The sequence below is a fragment of the Cervus canadensis genome, chromosome 10, assembly GCF_019320065.1.
Source record: "Cervus canadensis isolate Bull #8, Minnesota chromosome 10, ASM1932006v1, whole genome shotgun sequence".
Taxonomy (NCBI): Eukaryota; Metazoa; Chordata; class Mammalia; order Artiodactyla; family Cervidae; genus Cervus; species Cervus canadensis.
In genome coordinates, this window is record NC_057395.1 from 25,866,633 (window position 1) to 25,884,652 (window position 18,020).

At 39.9% G+C, this 18,020-nt stretch overlaps 1 protein-coding gene and 1 non-coding gene across 2 annotated transcripts in view; one reads left to right on the plus strand and one right to left on the minus strand.

Annotated features, from left to right (window-relative positions):
• Window positions 1-18,020, minus strand: part of PIP4K2A (phosphatidylinositol-5-phosphate 4-kinase type 2 alpha) — a 178,514-nt gene that overhangs the window by 81,656 nt on the left and 78,838 nt on the right. The window lies entirely within an intron of this gene.
• TRNAG-CCC lies at window positions 15,153-15,225 on the plus strand. The gene has a single exon. It is a non-coding gene; the product is annotated as a tRNA-Gly (tRNA).

Consider the following 18,020-nt stretch of genomic DNA (forward strand, 5'->3'; position numbering starts at 1 on the left):
TACATAGATGTTTAGAATAAATGATTAAATGCATGTTTAATTGAATATGCACCACAATCTACAATTAACCTCAGCTGTAATTTTAATAAATGCAATCTAAATTTGGAAAGACCTGTATTTCTGAGAAGTTCACTTCTCTGACATTCCTTATCATTTCCAAAAAAGGAAATATTGTAAATCAACTATACTTCAATTAAAAAAAGAAAGGAAAATAAATATTCCTCAAAGTTCCATTAAACCTTAACAAATCCTAAAGGGTATCCTTAAAGGATACAAAATCAATTTCTCAAGCAATTATGTATTAAAGCAAATGGCTGAGTTTTCTCTTATGAAAAATATGATTAACCCATGGTACAGTAAAAGTTGTGTGACTTTTCCTTTTGTAATATACCATATGACCCAACTCAGAAAAGGTATCTTGATCACTCTCTTCAGCAAAACATTCCAATTTCTATCCCACTCAAGTTACCTCCAACACTATAAAGTATGTTTTATTTGTTATGTGGATTAAATCTGCTGATTGCAATGGGTGTCATTCCTACAGATATAACACTGAATTCATACTGGCAAGAAAACCAAGTTGTAGGTAAGCTGCAAAAATGAGAATAATAAACAACTACTGGACAAGAAATAAATCAGTGAGACCCAGCTGGTAATGGTTCTAAAGTAAAGGCATTCAGTCATGTCCCCACACAGCCTTTTCACACTGAGACATTTAAAACATCAACTTCACTAATTTATAAGGCTTTTTTTTTGGAGTCAAGAATATGTTTACAAAGTGTGAGGCATTATTAATGACACTTCTTTAATTTAGATGTACTTCACTCTAAATACTGTCTGTGTCCCCAGATGAATACAGAATTCTATTGGTTTTCTTTCAGGCAAGCTTAAACAAAAAGGACTGAAAAAACACAGATGAGGAAATCTCACACATGTAGTACAGACACTGAGATATTTAATCTGATTATAATAGACAATTTACCACAAATTATGCCATATTCAGATGAAATAAGAGGTGCCCAGAACATGAAGCCACAGGGCATGGTGCTGGGTATGAAGGTATGCGTGCTGGTGGGCAGAACACATCCCAGACTGGGGCAAGTTGGACATGACAAGAGTGGGAATTATCTTAAAAGGCCTATTTATTCCTCCTCAAAATCTCAAGACACAGATTGAAAAGCGCTTAGTTTATCTCCTGAACATTTCCTACCACTTAAATATGAATGCATATTTTAAAACACAATTCGACTATAATAACAATCAAGTGGATATAGGCTGAACAATGAGAACAGGCCAGATAAGCACACAGAATTCAAGATCAGTAAAGACCCAAGGGGTAAAAGAACTGCAGTGCATGATTCGACACGAATGTAATTTTAGATACTATTTTAACTTTAATTAATTTCTTAGGGAAACCAAACAATAATTATGTCATACCAGATCCCCTACACTTAACAAGTTTTGCAATTGCTTCAGCTTCTACAAAAGGATCCTGACATTACAACTTAAAAAAAAGGGATACAAATTCACCATTAATGATGAAAAAACAAAAAAGCCTCTTTTCCCCCCTCCTCTCATATCAGTGTCTGAAAATACATTCTTTCCACTTACTGGACTCATCCTTTAAAAAAAATTCCTTTGTGACTCTCTGATAAGCATAGGATTCCTCCCACCCAATAATTTACTCTGCACATTTCTGCCCTAGAGTTCATTGGCCTTAGAAAGTGAATGAGTCAAAAACGAAAATTACTACCACCATGAGATAAGAGTTAAGGGTGTTCCAGGATCCACTGGGACAAATCACAGCTGGACAGTCTAGTGCAGGGGCTGTTTAAATGTGAATTGGAACTTTCCCTGGTTCTCCCCCAAAGATGTACAAAATGGCCTCAGGCACACTTCTAAGAAAATATTTTCCATAATGTGACCCAGAATAGGTCACCAAGATTCTACAAGTCTCTTCATGCTCCTGTCCAGACCTCACTGTTTTTGGAAAGGGTAGGGAGTGAGAGCCTGGGGGGAGCCAGGAAGCAAAGAGATATAATAACATTGAGGGTTAATAAACTTTAAGAAATTAGGTAGGGACTTCTCTGGTAGTCCAGTGGTTAGGACTCCACACTTACACTGCAGTCGGGGGAGAGGGGGGTGGGGGTGGGATGGATTTGATCCCTGGTTGGGGAACTAAGATCCTGCCTGCCTCTTGGTATGGCCAAAATAAATAAATAATAAATAAATAAAAAACATCTAGTTAAAAAGTAAAATAAAGATTTTTTTTTTTTTAAAGAAAGAAATTGGGTAGACAGCCTGTAGTATACAGATTTGTCCAAATCAGGTGCAATACCTATAACCACCCCGTTCAAGTACCTTCTAAACAAGCTTTCTAAGAACTGTTTGTATTACATCAGTTTATTTGTAAAATGGGGATACTGCCCCAATTTATATACTTAAGTTCATATTTTATGATGGTGGTAGCAACCTAACGTTCTAATAACAAAGAATATGATAGAGGCAGTATACCTTTTTTTCTTACTGTTTTCTACTGATTTTCTTAGCAAGTTTGTGGTGGTAGGGAAGATCACCTAAAAATTGTATCTGCTTTTTACTATCTGATATCTATTTTCTTATTCCATATTTTAAAATACATATATTAACGAATATTGGCTCTTATTTGGAAACAGTTTTGTAATGTTGTAACGAATATAGGCTGAAATAATGCAGGATTTTCAAAGCTGATGTCTCGATGATTCTAGCACAAAGCCTGCTCTCAGAGTGGTGTGGCTCTCACTACAACTTAGATTGTAAATTGAAGAGCAATTTGAAAGTTCTGAGGTTTCAGAGGGGCAGACATGGTAAATTAGAACCAATTATAGAGGCAGGAAAAAACAGGCAGTTGAAATGTTTGTGAATTGTATTTTTATCTGTCTTGAGGCAAGAGGTCAACTTTCAACACCTGCTCCATCACACTCGTTTTCTAAGACCGTATTTTAAAAGTTAGTATCTTTCTGTGTGCAGATAAGACAAAACAAGTATATTTTAATTAAACACTTCTTTAGAAATGTGAGCTACCTTCAGATGTCTAGAAAAGGAATGTTTTATTTTGATGAGCCAAATAAAAGTGTTCTGATAGCAAAACTGGATGGAGATGAGAATCTGAGCACAAAGACCTGCGGTTCCAGCATTGATAACACTCAAAAGCCCAAGTTAATACCCTTAAGGGGGTTTTTCTGTTGAACAAGGATCATTAAATCAATCTTTTGATTAATGGCTACTTGACTTAAAATTAAAACATCGTCAGGAGTACTTAAACTCTTGCTTCAAATCTTTAATTTGCAACACAGACATATACTCTACTGTAGACCATCTGTCAACCTGGGGTATCTTCAAGCTCAATCAGACACTTCTGATGGTGTTTCTCACTGGCTGGCCTGTGGCCAACTTCAACCAAAAGAATGAAGTCGCATGAAAATTTTACCTCCCAAAGAATCTGACAAGAAATGATTGAAATAAACCAAAGATTTATGGGCTGCTACAGAGGTAATGCAGGCTTTAAAGAAAATTTAAGAAAAATCTGGTGATGAGAACAATGTGAAAGTGGTCCATTCAGAAGGACGCTGTGTTTGGAGGCAGGAGACAGAGCCAGAGCCCTGATGCTTGTGCTACTTCATCACAGCCTACCCTTGAGCGAATTGCTCCAGCTCTCTTGATTTCGCTTTATACTTAAAAAAAAAAGGTGTGGGGGGGGGGATTGGAGAAGATAAAGAGATTGCAAATGATATATTGTTTAGCCTAGGCTGTGATTTAGAAAATGCCTGAATTAATTACCATTTTTTTTTCAGACTGGAGAAAATTTACATACGGATTTAGATTTCTGGCTCCTTTGAAAAATGGAAAGCCCTGGCATCCTGCCTGGCACCACTCACCACTGCTGAGTAGCGGTGGGGATGTACCCTCTAGTTGGGAACAGGCCCCACCGTTCCCTACAGTCTTGGACCTGATGTCTTTGCTCATTCCCGTGTTTCAGACAGCCCTGAGCTCCAGTGCCTGGCATGCAGAAGACAGTCTCCCAAATAGAAATGAATCATGAAACAACTGTCTGAAGAGATTCTCTTAATTCCTGTAAGAAACAGATGATCTCGTGAAGTGTGGTGTTAATATGGGTGCAGGAGGGTGGAGACAACACAGAAAGCGAGGCCACAACTCCAATATTATAATCAAGGACCTGGCAGGATCTTGGGCCCTCCCTGAAATCAACATAAAGCCGTGGAAGGGATGCTGAACAGAGACGTACGCCTGGAACTGCCAGTGATTATGTCTCCAGAGGGACATCAAGGTGGACACACAGGAAGGTTGGGATAAGAGAGACAAAAGCCACGTGGAGATGACCCAGTGGATCTTAAGGCCAGTCTAGCCCTGCCATCCTTCTCAGATATACACATCAGTCCACCCTCTAAGCCAGCAGGAGTTAGGTTTCTGACACTTACCACTGGAGACATCCAACTACAACACCCCAACACTTAGTGGAGAATGAATACAGACCTCCTTCCTCTGAGGGGCATGTCTTCGCTAGCAGCGAAGACACCACACTGACCTTCCAAGTTACAAACGAACAGACTTTACTTTTCACAGTCAGAGATCTAATTGATCTCTAATTTTTGTGCCACAAAAATTGAATACTTCCTGATGGCTTTCTGTATATTCATCCTAAAATGAGGTCACCATAAACAGAGAGTCCCCCAGGTGGATTGTGAAGGAGAGGCTTCCATAGGGCACTGGAGGACTCAATGCTGCCAGCAATTCTGGCAGGAGGCCCTAAATCCCACAGCCCTCCAGGAGCGGGGCCTGGCTGGCTACGGAGAAGACAGGGAGGAGTCCAGTATGGAAGATGGCTATCTCCCCAGCACACCCATGGGACCACATCTGCTGAAAAATCAACAAGAGATCGCCATGCCTACCAGATGACGGAGAAGGAGATGAACACATATAGTTCAGCATTTTTGTTTACTTAAAGAGGAATTTTTTTTTTTTTTTTTTTTTAGCAGTTGGGACCTATATTAAGATTCCAGAAGGGAAGCACTGAATTCCTGATTCAGGTAGAGTTGAACCTGTGCTTTCCTTTCCATCAGCAGAACAGAGGGGCAGCTAGTTTTCGTGCACAAGGAAGAACAACGTGACGAAGGTTACCCTTATGCAGTTTATATAACTTTCCCAGATTCCTGTGTCAAATGATGAATTGACCGTGCATTTTTATCTCCTTCCCTTCCAGAAACTCTGCTAAAATGACAATCAAGGAAGCTTGAGATGAAGGAAAAAAAAAAAAAAGGCATGACAATGAAAACTGTAGCCCAGATAATAGAAGAGGAGAAATTTCAACGAATCTTTAAGAGACAAAAAAAAAAAAAAGATGGTTATTAACTAATAAAAGAGGAGAAAAAGATGCTCCTCAGCACCATGGCCACTTTGCCCTCCCCATTGCAGAGGCCTGGCACCTGGGCTTCAGGTAATAGACAGCACAGTGCTTACTGCCAGCCACTGCTCTCCCCCCGACCCCCCACACAGGATGGATTCCTTAGAGAACCAAAGCCATGGGGCTCCAGAGCTGGGAACGGCAGGCCCAGGGCATGGCCGGGCAGGGGACTGGAGGAGTGGAGATCTCCACTCTCAGCCCTGGGTCCGCAGCCCTTACCCTCCTCTCCGCCCCAGGCACACTGGCAGCTGGGGGCCACTCCCTGCGGGGACAACTAGGGCAGGCCTTTCAGGAGGAAAGGCCCCGGAGACAGGCTGGCCCGCCCCACCTGCCTTCAGGTGGAAGCCCAGCAGGTCAAGCACCCTATGTGCCCAGAGCTCGGGATCTGTTTTCCCACGTCTCATTCTGAAATCTGCATGGATGACAGTGAACCAGCAGATGCGGGAGGAAAGCTTCTAACATGGAAGAAAAGGACTGAATGAAGTCTATAATTTTTAGTGATAGTCAACATCACATAATATTAAATCACCAAATTCAGTACTTCATCAAGTAGTCAAAGCAACTGAGGCAGAGACTTCCCTGGCAGTCCAGGGGTTAGGACCCCATGCTTCCGTTGCAGGGGGCACAGGTTCAATCCCTGGTCGGAGAACTAGGATCCCACAAGCCTCAAAGTGTGGTCAAAAAAACAAACCAAAAAACCCTGCAGCATAGTAAGGTGAACATTTATTACTTTAACCAAAAGCTGTATATTATTTTAGCCAAAAGGAGGCATGAAAGGAGAAATGAAAAGGTGTAGTAAAGCTATATAGCATCATAGATCAGGGCAGAAACTCAACAGGTGATATCTCTAATTGACAAATTCATAAACAACAGCATAAGCCTATTACCTAGAAATACAGGGTTAAATACCAGGGGAAATTATTATTATGTATATCTGTGTGTGCTACTATGAAAAATTCTTTAAGAAACAATATGAAGTGAAAATAGCAAGATGTCTTTAATACATTCCCACTTCATTTTTTTTTTTTAATGTTACGTATACATATATTTGTATATGAAACTTGCAGGAAGTACCTAAAAGCTGGAGGAGCAGGTTTGGGGGCCTGGGGTGGAGGTAAAGTTCTTCATACATTTATTATCATAATAATGATGGAGGTGAAAACCAAAGCACTCAAGAAGTATCTACCTCAGAGGCATACCATATAACTTCAAGTTAATGGTTCCCAGTAAGGAGTACATGTTCCTCTGCAAGGAGATAGGAGCATTTCTATCTATCATATATCTAAGAAAATTAAACTTTGCAAAACTTATTATACAGTTTGACATATGGCCTCAGCAGTTCATATGTCAAACAGTCCTGAGCTCTATACTGAAGGGGAGATAACCTGAAGAAACAGTAGGAACCCACGTCTTAGAGGGGTTGGCAGTGGAAAATATCCCCAGCTTTGTCTATACCTGGTGTGTTATAATGCTTGCATTTTACATGTCCCCACCTGGGTAGATTTACAGAAGATACCATCTGGATTTGACTAAGCTATGAATAAATCAATCCTTGAAAAATGTACCTGTGCTTAACAGGATACCTGAAAAGAAATCACCGAGTGAAGCTAATATTAAAAATATAAGCACCAGTTAACAAGAATACAGCGGTACTAACAGCTGTGCTTCTAGTGTTAATACATCCTTTCAAAGAACTGATGATTTAGTCAGATAGGACAAGAATAGTTCAAGAACAACTGAAATTACTGAGAAGACTTTAAAATATGGACTCCCATCCATTTTGGTTAACTGATATGAGTACACTTCCCTGAGTCTTAGGACACTGTACCCTCAGACATTAGCTGCTGACGGATGCAGGACAGCTATCAAAATGGGCACGTCATTTAAAAACTAAGAACTCAAACAAAATCGAACAGCTATAGTTTTTTCAGTGATGTTCAGCATCATGTAATACTAAATTACCAGTTTAGTACTCCCCAAAGTGTTACTAATTTAATGATTAACATATAGACCTTTCTAGGTTCCTTCAACAGCCAAGGACTAAAAACCACACGAATGAATGAATGAAAGTTGCTCAGTACTGTCCGACTCTTTGCGACCCCATGGACTACAGAGGCCATGGAATTCTCCAGGCCAGAATACCAGAGTGGGTAGCTCTTCCTTTCTCCAGGGGATCTTCCCAACCCAGGGATGGAACCAAGGTCTCCCGCATTGCAGGTGGATTCTTTACCAGCTGAGCTATCAAAAACCTCATACCACTCATTATTCCCACTTAAAGTAAAAATAGCCAAAAGTACATGAAAAACCAATGTGGCACCAAATTCAAATGAGTTTCTTTGTCAGTGAATACTGCTGGCAGACACATAGAAAACGCTGGTTAACATTTGAAGACTTGAGGTTGAGAAGAAATTATGTAGCCTAGGTGACTGGCCTTATAGTTGCATCAAAGTGAAGAGGATTCTATCATGTTTCTAGAATCATGTATTTGCTAAATTATCCCATATATTCAAAGAACTACTGTGTATGGCTGAGATGGAAGAAGAGCCCAAGTACTTCAAAAGTTGTGGAATGTAAAACATGAGGCATGCAATTTTCCTTCTCAAAAACACAAGTGTTCCAAATTCGCGGACATTTGCAGGGATCGGAGGTGACTGTCAGTAGCATGCTACTGAGCAGCAAAACAAACAAACAAATACATGTTAAGCTTCCTTTCAAAGCATAGGTGAGACCCAACATCTTGTAAGAAAATCACTGTTTTTTAAGAGAAACCAAAGCTTTGAAAAGAGAGGATTCTAAGAAAACAGATGTTGGGGAATGCATCCCCTGTTTTGTGACCTTTAGCCAAAAACAATGTAACTGTGTCATTTGAAAACTCCTATATCAGCACACCCAAACACTCAGAATATTCTCACCTGTTAGAAATCTTGCCAAAGAGTTTCAAAGCTCATTTGTTACTGGGTTTTGAATCCAGTTGTGGAAACTTTAAAAACAACAATAACTTCCGGTAAACGTAGAAGTTTTCAGGAAAACTAAAATTTATGAGGGCTTCCCTCATAGCTCAGTCGGTAAAGAATCTGCCTGCAGTGCAGGAGACGTGGGTTCGATTCCTGGGTTGGGAAGATCCTCTGGAGAAGGAAATGGCTACCCACTCCAGTATTTTTGCCTGGAGAATCCCGTGGACAGAGGAGCCTGGTGAGCTACAGTCCATGGGATTGCAAGAGTTGGACACGACTTAGCGACTAAACCACCACCAAAATTTACCATCTGAAAGTGAACTAAAAGTTTTGTTAAGTCAACTGAAACTGGCAGGATGAGCTCAGAAGAGGCATATGAGGATTTAGTAAAAGTGGCCACTGATACACTTTTTCTACTTACATTTATAAATCTTTGTGAGTATAGTTTTCAGCCAGTAAACCAAAAGCCATTAAAACCAAGAATCAGTGGGGAGGGATAGATTGGGAGTTTGGGATTGACATGTACACATTGCTATGTTTAAAACAGGTAACTAACAAGGACCTACTGTATATAGCACAGAGAATTCTGCTCAATATTCTGCAGTAATTTAAGTGGGAAAAGAATTTGCAAAAGAATAGATACACGTATATGTATAACTGAATCACTACTTCACTTGCTGTACACTTGGAACTAACATAACATTGTTAATCAACTATATGTTGTCATTGTTCAGTTGCTCAGTCATGTCCGACTCTTTCGAGGCCCCATGGACGCCAGGCTCCTCTGTTCATGGGATTTCCCAGGCAAGAATACTGCAGTGGGTTGCCATTTTCTTCTCCAGGGGATCTTTCAGACCCAGGGATCAAACCATTGTTTCCTGCATTGGCAGGTGGATTTTTTACCATGGAGTCCCCAGGGAAGCTCTAATTAACTATAAACTCCAATGTAAAATAAATTTTTTAAAAAATCCAAGAATCAAAATATATAGAATCTTAGAAGTAGCTTTAAAAAAAATCAATATTAAAACAAAATTTTCTTCAAATACACAAAGCATACTGCTCTCACTAAAAAATTAATCATTTGTTCAGTTCAGTCGCTCGGTCACGTCGGACTCTTTGTGACCCCATGGACTGCAGCATGCCACGCTTCCCTGTCCAGCACCAACTCCCCCTTCTCTTCCTGCCTTCAATCTTTCCTAGCTTCAGGGTCTTTTCCAATAAGTCAATTCTTCGCATCAGGTAGTCAAAGTATTGGAGCTTGAGCTTCAGCTTCAGCATCAGTCCTTCCAATGAATATTCAGGACTGATTTCCTTTAGGATGGACTGGTTGGATCTCCTTGCAGTCCAAGGAACTCTAAAGAGTCTTCTCTAACACCACAGTTCAAAAGCATCAATTCTTCTGTGCAAAGCCTTCTTGATGGTCCAACTCTCACATCCATACATGACTACTGGAAAAACCATAGCTTTGACTAGATGGATCTTTGTTGGCAAAGTAATGTCTCTGCTTTTTAATATGCTGTCTAGGTTGGTCATAGTTTTTCTTCCAAGGAGCAAGCATCTTTTAATTTCATGGCTGCAGTCGCCATCTGCAGTGATTTTGGAACCCAAGAAAATATCTGTAATCATCATTTGTAATGAGGGCAAAAGACTTTTATAGTATTAAAATTATTTTAAAATATTTAATCTTACCATTTTTCATACATGTTAGCATGCTTAAATTTCACCGACATGATGTGTGATAAAAAATAACTGGAGTCTATCTTTCTATGGGGAATTTTTCAAAATGTATGCATTATACCCTATCTATTAGCCCTGTGGTGGCAAACAGGAATTTGGCTGTGTGTTTTATTTTGGAGAATTAAAAAGTCCCCAGGTATCTTTTTGAATTTTATTTATTTTTTAACTGAAGGATAATTACATTACAGAATTTTGTTGTTGCCTGTCAAACCTCAACAGGAATCCTGTCCCCATCTGCTCCCCCAACACTACCCCCAGCCTCTGCTGCTCAGAGCATTTAGTGGTGTGTGTGTGTGTGTGTGTGCGTGTGTGTGTGTGTGCGTGTGTGTGTGTGTGTGCGCGTGCATGCGCATGCTAAGTCGCTTCATTTGTGTCCAACTCTTTGAGACCCCCATGGACTGTAGCCTGCCAGGCTCCTCTGCCCATGGGAATTCTCCAGGCAAGAACACTGGAGTGGGTTGCCATGCCCTCCTTCAGGGAATCTTCCGGACCCCAGGATCAAACCCATGTCTTCTATGACTCCTGCAGTGGCAGGTGGGTTCTTTACCACTAGTGCCACGTGGGAAGCCCTTAGTGGTCACTACTGAGGAAGAAACTTAATCCTCACATATTCATGCCACCCGAGGTGGGCATATCATACAGCATTCATTTAGCCAGGACAACAGCGATTTTAAAAACTGTCCCTACCCCCAGTACTTTCTGTTATACCTGCTATTTCCCTCATAAAAATGATGTAGGATTATTCTCACTGGGCAGATGAGAAATAAATAGCTCAGCAGAGACATTAAACAGCCTCCCTTAGATCATGAGAAAAGGCAGAGTTACCGACTTCTCTGTGCTAATAAGCCCTATGTTTGCATCAACATCACACACACAGTTCTGACATTGGACACTGCAGTCCTGAAGGGGGTGCCCTATGGAAAGAGATGACACTTCAGTTCCCCTGTGGCCCCATAGTTTACAAGGAAGCAGGGGTCTGGCTGAGTTCCATTCTGTGGGTCTACTGGAGGACGTGCCAGGTTAATACAGGTGGGAGGTGGCATGCCAGGAGTCAACTTTTGAAAGTTGTTGTTGGTAGTTGTTTAGTTACTAAGTCGTGCCCAACTCCTGCGACCCCATGGATCATAGCCTGCCAGGCTTCTCTGTCCATGGGATTCTCCAGGCAAGAATACTGGGTTGGGTTGCCATTTCCTTGTCCAGGGGATCTTCCCGACCTAGGTATCAAACCTGGGTCTCCAACATTGCAGACAGACTCTTTACTGACTGAGCTACAAGGGAAGCCCACTGAAAGTTGGGAATATAAATTTATATCAAATGATTGCAAGGGATTAACTGCAATTTTAGTATCTAATCTTCTATCATAATCTTCTAGGTTAATTTCTCCTTCCCTCCCCCACTTCCAAAATACATTTTGTTCCAAAACTTTAGAGTGACTTGTTTCTGAGCCTTTTTATCTGGTGTGCTGAATTAGTCATGTTTTCCTGGTGAGTTACATTCTTTAGTCTAAAAGATTATTTCAAGCATGTATAAATGCACTTTCTAAAAAATGAAAGCCAACAGGCAACTCAAGTTTTGTCCAAAAGAGAAATAATTGTTTAGCAAACAATAGCCCAAAGCTATTTTATTCAGAACAAGAGGAGATTGTTTCTGAGACATACCAAACTACATTTCTTACATAAATTTCTTTTGTCACTGAAAATGTTTCTGAAATTTAAGGATAAGCTCAACTTAGATTTCAGTTAAAATTCCTACATTTCCATCACACTGAAATGTAGAAAATCACTTTTTTGTACATATACGAGTTTATTTTCTATTTTGCTGTAAGGCACAGGGGTGTGGTTTAAAAAATAGTCTTTAGCTGGTCTAATTTCTTTGTCATGGCTGAAAGGATCTTTTAAATCCTTTACTTAGATGCATATATACTCACAAGTAAACGTCCTGAAGTACTTTACAAACAATGCAAATAACAAGCACTTTTAAAAACCTGTTTTTAAAAAAGAACTGTCACCATTTCATAATTCATTAATTTTGAAAAAGATGTCACACCAATGAGTATAGATCTCTTATCCAGAAATACTAATTCACAAGTTATCAAAAGAACAAACAATGCTGTTTGTTTTCATTATTTTAGGAAAAAGAGCACTCACCATCACATAAGTTTTGCATAAATGAATCTCTCCTTTCCCCACCTCCTCCCACTACAGTCTGTGTATTCTACCAGCTATAAAAACAGATAAGCAAAAACCACCAGAGATTAGATGACAGAGAATCTTAATTCCTAATTGGATCAAATAATATTAATAAGCTATAGAGATGAGTCAAGGTTGCAACACACCAGATTTAACTCAGGCACTTCTCACTGGATTTTAAACCTGGAAACTTCTAAAAGGCTGCACAGGAAACTGTATTCTCAGCTGTTACAAAAGATCCAAATGTTTCTTTCCTCACTATATTTCTTTTTCGATTTTTAAAATTTGGCCAGAAGGTGAGCTTGTGGGATCTTAGTTCCCTGACCAGGGATTGAACTCGGGCCCAAAGCAGTGAGATGAAAGCATGGGGTCCTAACCACTGGAATGCGGGGGAGTTGTCCATCATTATATTTCAATCATCTTTTTTTTCTCAATCGTTTGAAGCTACTAGTATTCACTGTGATAAGGAATAGCCTGTGACTGAGCATTTAACCCTCTCCTGTGCCAGCATTACAAGTCCATTCCCAGGGACGACACAGGACGCAGGCCTCCCCTAAAGGTGAGGTGTGAGGTAAGGCAGGTCTCAAATAGTGTGTTAACATCTCAATATTTTCTCAGGAATGTCTTTTTTCCCTTAACTTCAAGAGTTTACTTTTGCGTTCAGATACATCTTCCTATTTGATCATGAAGCCTAAAGGTTCAGTGTCTGAAGCACACTTGCCTTTGAAAATATGATTTAAAGAGCTGAACAAAGTTTATCAGCCACCTCTCAGGTAGAAGGCACACTTACAAAAGAGAAATGTGACTTACAGATAACTCCAAATTGATGTGTTGTCAGCTCTAAGTATATTTCTGATGATTTGTGTTTTTCTACCCCTGAACCTGTTTAAGGAGATATTGTGTGAAATTCAACGAGAATTATGAATATTTTTTATTTCTAGTAGAGGAAGACCAAAATTTTATTGTTTTGCTGTTAATTATTAACTTTTCTCACGGTCTACCTTTATTCTTCTTTTGTCACATGTCATCTCAGTATATCGGGAGAGGCCAAAGGACTTCAATTTGCCTGTGTTCTTCAGTAGCAGTTTTCATTCCAATCCCAAAGAAGGGCAATGCCAAAGAATGTTCAAACTACCATACAACTGAGCTCATTTCACATGCAAGTAAGGTTATGTTTAAATAATTCAAGCTAGGCTTCAGCAGTATATGAACCGAGAACTTTCAGATGCACAAGCTGGATTTAGAAAAAGCAAAGAAACCAGAGATCAAATTGCCAACATTCACTGAATCATAGAGAAAGCAAGAGAACTCCAGAAAAGCATCTACTTCTGCTTCATTGATTATGCTAAAGCCTATGACTGTGTGGACCACAACAAACTGTGGAAAATTCTTAAAGAGACTGGAATACCAGACCACTTTACCTGTCCCCTGAGAAAACTGTATGTGGGTCAAGAAGCAATAATTAGATCCAGACATGGAGCAATGGATTGGTTCAAAACTGAGAAAGGAGTACAACAAGGCTATCTTGTCACTCTGCTTATTTAAGTTCTATGCAGAGTATATCATGCTGGATGAAGCACAAGCTGGAACCAAGGTTGTGGGGAGAAATATCAACAACCTCAGATATGTAGATGACAACACTCCAATGGCAAAAAGTGAAGAGGAACTAAAGAGTCTCTTGATGAGAGTGAAAGAGGAGAGTGAAAAAACTGGCTTAAAACTCAACATTCCAAAAATTAAGATTATGGCATTTGGTCCCATTCCTTCATGGAAAATAGAAGGGGAAAAAGTGGAAGCAGTACATATTTTATTTTCTTGGGCTCCAAAATAACTGCAGATAGTGACTATTGACATGAAATTAAAAGACAGTAGCTCCTTGGAAGGAAAGCATTGATAAACCTAGACAGCCTGTTAAAAAGCAGAGACATTAAACTTTGCCAACCAAGGTCCATATAGTCAAAGTTACAGTTTTTCCAGTAGCATGTATGGATGTGAAAATTGAACTATAAAGAAGGCTGAGAACTGAAGAACTGATTCGTTCAAACTGTGGTGCTATAGAAGACTCTTGAGTCCCTTGGACAGCATGGAGATCAAACCAGTCAATCCTAAAGGAAATGAACCCTGAATATTCATTGGAAGGACCGGTGCTGAAGCTGAACTGCCAATACTTTGGGCTCCTGATGTGAAGAACTGACTCACTGGAAAAGACCCTGATGCTGGGGAAGATTGAGGACAAAAGAAGAAGGGAGTGACAGAGGATGAGATGGTTAGATAGCATCACCGATTCAATGGACATGAATCTAGCCAACTCTGAGAAATACTGAAGGACTGAGAAGACTGGTGTGCGGCCGTCCATGGGGTTGCAACGAGTTGGACACAAAACGACAACTCAGTAGCAGGAAAGGACACTTTTGGTCACGAATAAGTCATTTCGACCGATGGAAATGTTCAGTGGTGACACACAGGAACCAGTTATACCTTTGAAAGTGAAGAATGAGAGCTTTTACTGATGCTCACGGCTACCAATTCAAGATAAAAATGAAAACAAAAATCAGGTTCTCTGTGGTAGACCATGAACAGGAAGGCAGTCAAAAGCTACCACACTGCCTTTTTCTGCCCATCAAGGATGTGAGAACTGAAAATATTTGAAATAAATCTGCATTTTTTAAACTAAAGTCAAATATGTGGACAAAAAGAAGGAAAGCCGTGTAAAGCCCTACTATGATACATGACAAATTGTGCTGCTATAGCTGCCCTTTAACTATAAACAAGGCCTTTTATTGTTGAATTTAAGAATCCCTGTGAGGGACTTCCCTGGTGGTCCAGTGGCTAAGACTCTGCACTCCCAATGCAGGGGGCCTGGGTTCAATCCCTGGTCAGGGAACTGGTTCCCATGTGCTGCAACTAAAGATTCCACATTCTGCAACAAAGACAGAAAGATCTCGCATGCTGAAACTAAGACTCAGTGCAACCAAATAAATAAAATACAATAAAGTAAATACATATTTTTTCAAAAAGAATCCCCGTGATATTCATTGATAGCAATTATTCCAGAGTACTAATGACCCCTTATCTAAAGACAAACCAAGGAGACTAGGAGACTCTAGGCATTTGCTGTAAGAAAAGAATAAAACAAAATTTCTTATGATAAGAAAAACTGGCCTATAGTTATCTTTTTTCCCCTAATAGATTATTAGCATGTTAAGAGTAGGAACTAGATTTTATTCATCTTTGTATATTCCTGCCCACCAAAGGGACCAACGACAAGAAACAGTTGTGAAACAAATTGTAAGCTAAATCCTTCGCTTATAAACTTAAAAGGGACTTGACTATATTTTATCTAACAAAGATAAATCCTGATATTTCTATCAATCACTCAGAACACCAAAAGCTACAAAACCAATAACTAAATTCCTATTTACCAAGTTACCAACATTTGGGCTGATAGCATGCAAGATGACTTATGGTAAGATTAACTGACTGGTATTAAATAAAATAAATGAAATATTCCCCAACACTATAGTTACCTTTGAGCCACCAGGGAAGCCGAAAACATCTAGGGAGTGGCCCTTAATTCTACCAGCTGAGCTATTCTTGAGAAGATGATGTTTGTTTTTGTACATTTGCATAGCATTTCAAATTTACAAAGAATGTCCATATTCCTTACTAAAATCATCAAACCTCTGACACCATTCGAAGGCCCAGAAACCACAAAAACAATGATACCCTGAGCGCTTTAAAGCGCTGCTCTACACTAAGGAAACAATAACTCCTCTACTGACAAAGCCTTTCTTCCACTCCCATGTAATTTGTTCACAGCCTATCAAACCGAACAGAACAGTAAGCAGACTTAGCTCAATAAAGCTTAAGAACGTATTGTTTCAATACACAGGCACCTTTAATCTCACCATCTCTAAATAAACACTATGGAAAGCCCTAGGGGGAAAAAAGAAAGAAAAAAGAAACCAGATACTATAAGTATGCTTTGTAAGACCTTACTTACATGGGGTTAAATGTTACCTATTGTGTTCTTCAAAAACGTGAATTCATAAAGAGCTACCGAGACCCAGAATGACTCGAAGACAAGGACAGTGATATTCCAAATGATGCAGTAAGCTAGAAGCGGATGACTTTTAATTTCAAGGAAAGCAAAATATCAACCAAATTAACTATAAAATAGGCTGCCCGTTTTAAAAAAAAAACACAGGGCCCTTCCCTGTCAGCCCAGTGGCTAGGACTCCGCACTCCCAACACAAGGGGCCTGGGTTTGAGCCCTGGTCAGGGAAGTAGATCCCACATGCCAAAACTGAGACCAACACAGCTAAATACATCAATAAACATTTTAAAAAATAAATAAAAGAACAACACTCTATGATCTATTTCAAAAAGCAAGGGTGACTTTTAGAGAATATGTAAACAGCACTGAGGATAAATACAAATAATAAAATAGCCAGATATGATATTTGAGGTGGTTTACAATTTTCACTGAGAAGATAGGCCTACCCTCACCAAAGCTTTAGAAAATGACATTTTCCAAATTGTTGATTTGTTAATCCAGTCTTACTATTTTCTCTTACCTTTTTAAAAATACTCTGGAAGGACACATAACTCCTATGTAAAGCATTACTTCACAACAAAGATGACAGAGCCTGTAATTACTGATAGCAGTGTGTGTGTGTGTGTGTGTACGCCACTCAGAGTCCAACTCTTTGTGACTCCTTGAATTGCAGCCGGCCATGCTCCTCTGTCCATGGGATGCTCTAGGCAAGAATACTGGAGTGGGTTGCCATTTCCTCCTCCAGGGGATCTTTCTGACCCAGGGATTGAACCTGCATCTCCTGAGTCTCCTATATTGGCAGGCAGATTCTTTACCACTGAGCCACCCGGGAAGCCCCCTGATAGCGATAAATATGCTCACTTCTAGAGAGTGGGGGGAAAACCTTCCTTTCTGCAAGATTTGTTTCAAAGTGGGATTTAAAAAAGATATTTTACTTTCACTAAATGATGAAAAACAGAGGTGTTAGGTATTGCTATAGTCTGAATGTTTGTGTCCTCTCAAAATTCATATGTTGACATCTTAATTCCTAAATATGATGGTAGTAGAGGAACATTTGGAGGTGCACAAGTCCTCATGGATGAGACTGCTGCCCTTATGAGAGACCCATAGAGATGGCCACCCCCTTCTGCCAAGTGAGGACACAGAGAAAAGAAGCCAGCTATGAACCAGAAAGAGGGCCCTCACCCAAATGTGACTATGCTTGTGCCTTGATCTTGGACTTCAGCCTCCAGAACACGAGAAATAAATGTTTGCTGTTTAAAAGATGCGGTCTATGGTCTTATGATCTAGAAGCCCAGATGGACTGAGACAGCTGTTCTCCCCAAAATTCTGACCTTTCAGTTGATTGGACCATGTACACGATGCTCTGTACTTGATAAGCAGGTTCCTCCTGACTAATCGCCTGCCCACTAGAAGTAGGTTTCCAACCAGAGGCCACAGCATGAATCGAGTCTAGAGGACAGACTGCCTTCTTGTTTGATAGGAAGCTGTTAACGATACCATGCCACTTCCTCCACCAACTGCCAATTGTAACAATGACTTACAGTACCCTGATGATTGCCCTAATGGTTTAATTATGCAGCTTATATTCTTTCCTCTAACCCTACGACAAAGAATACTAA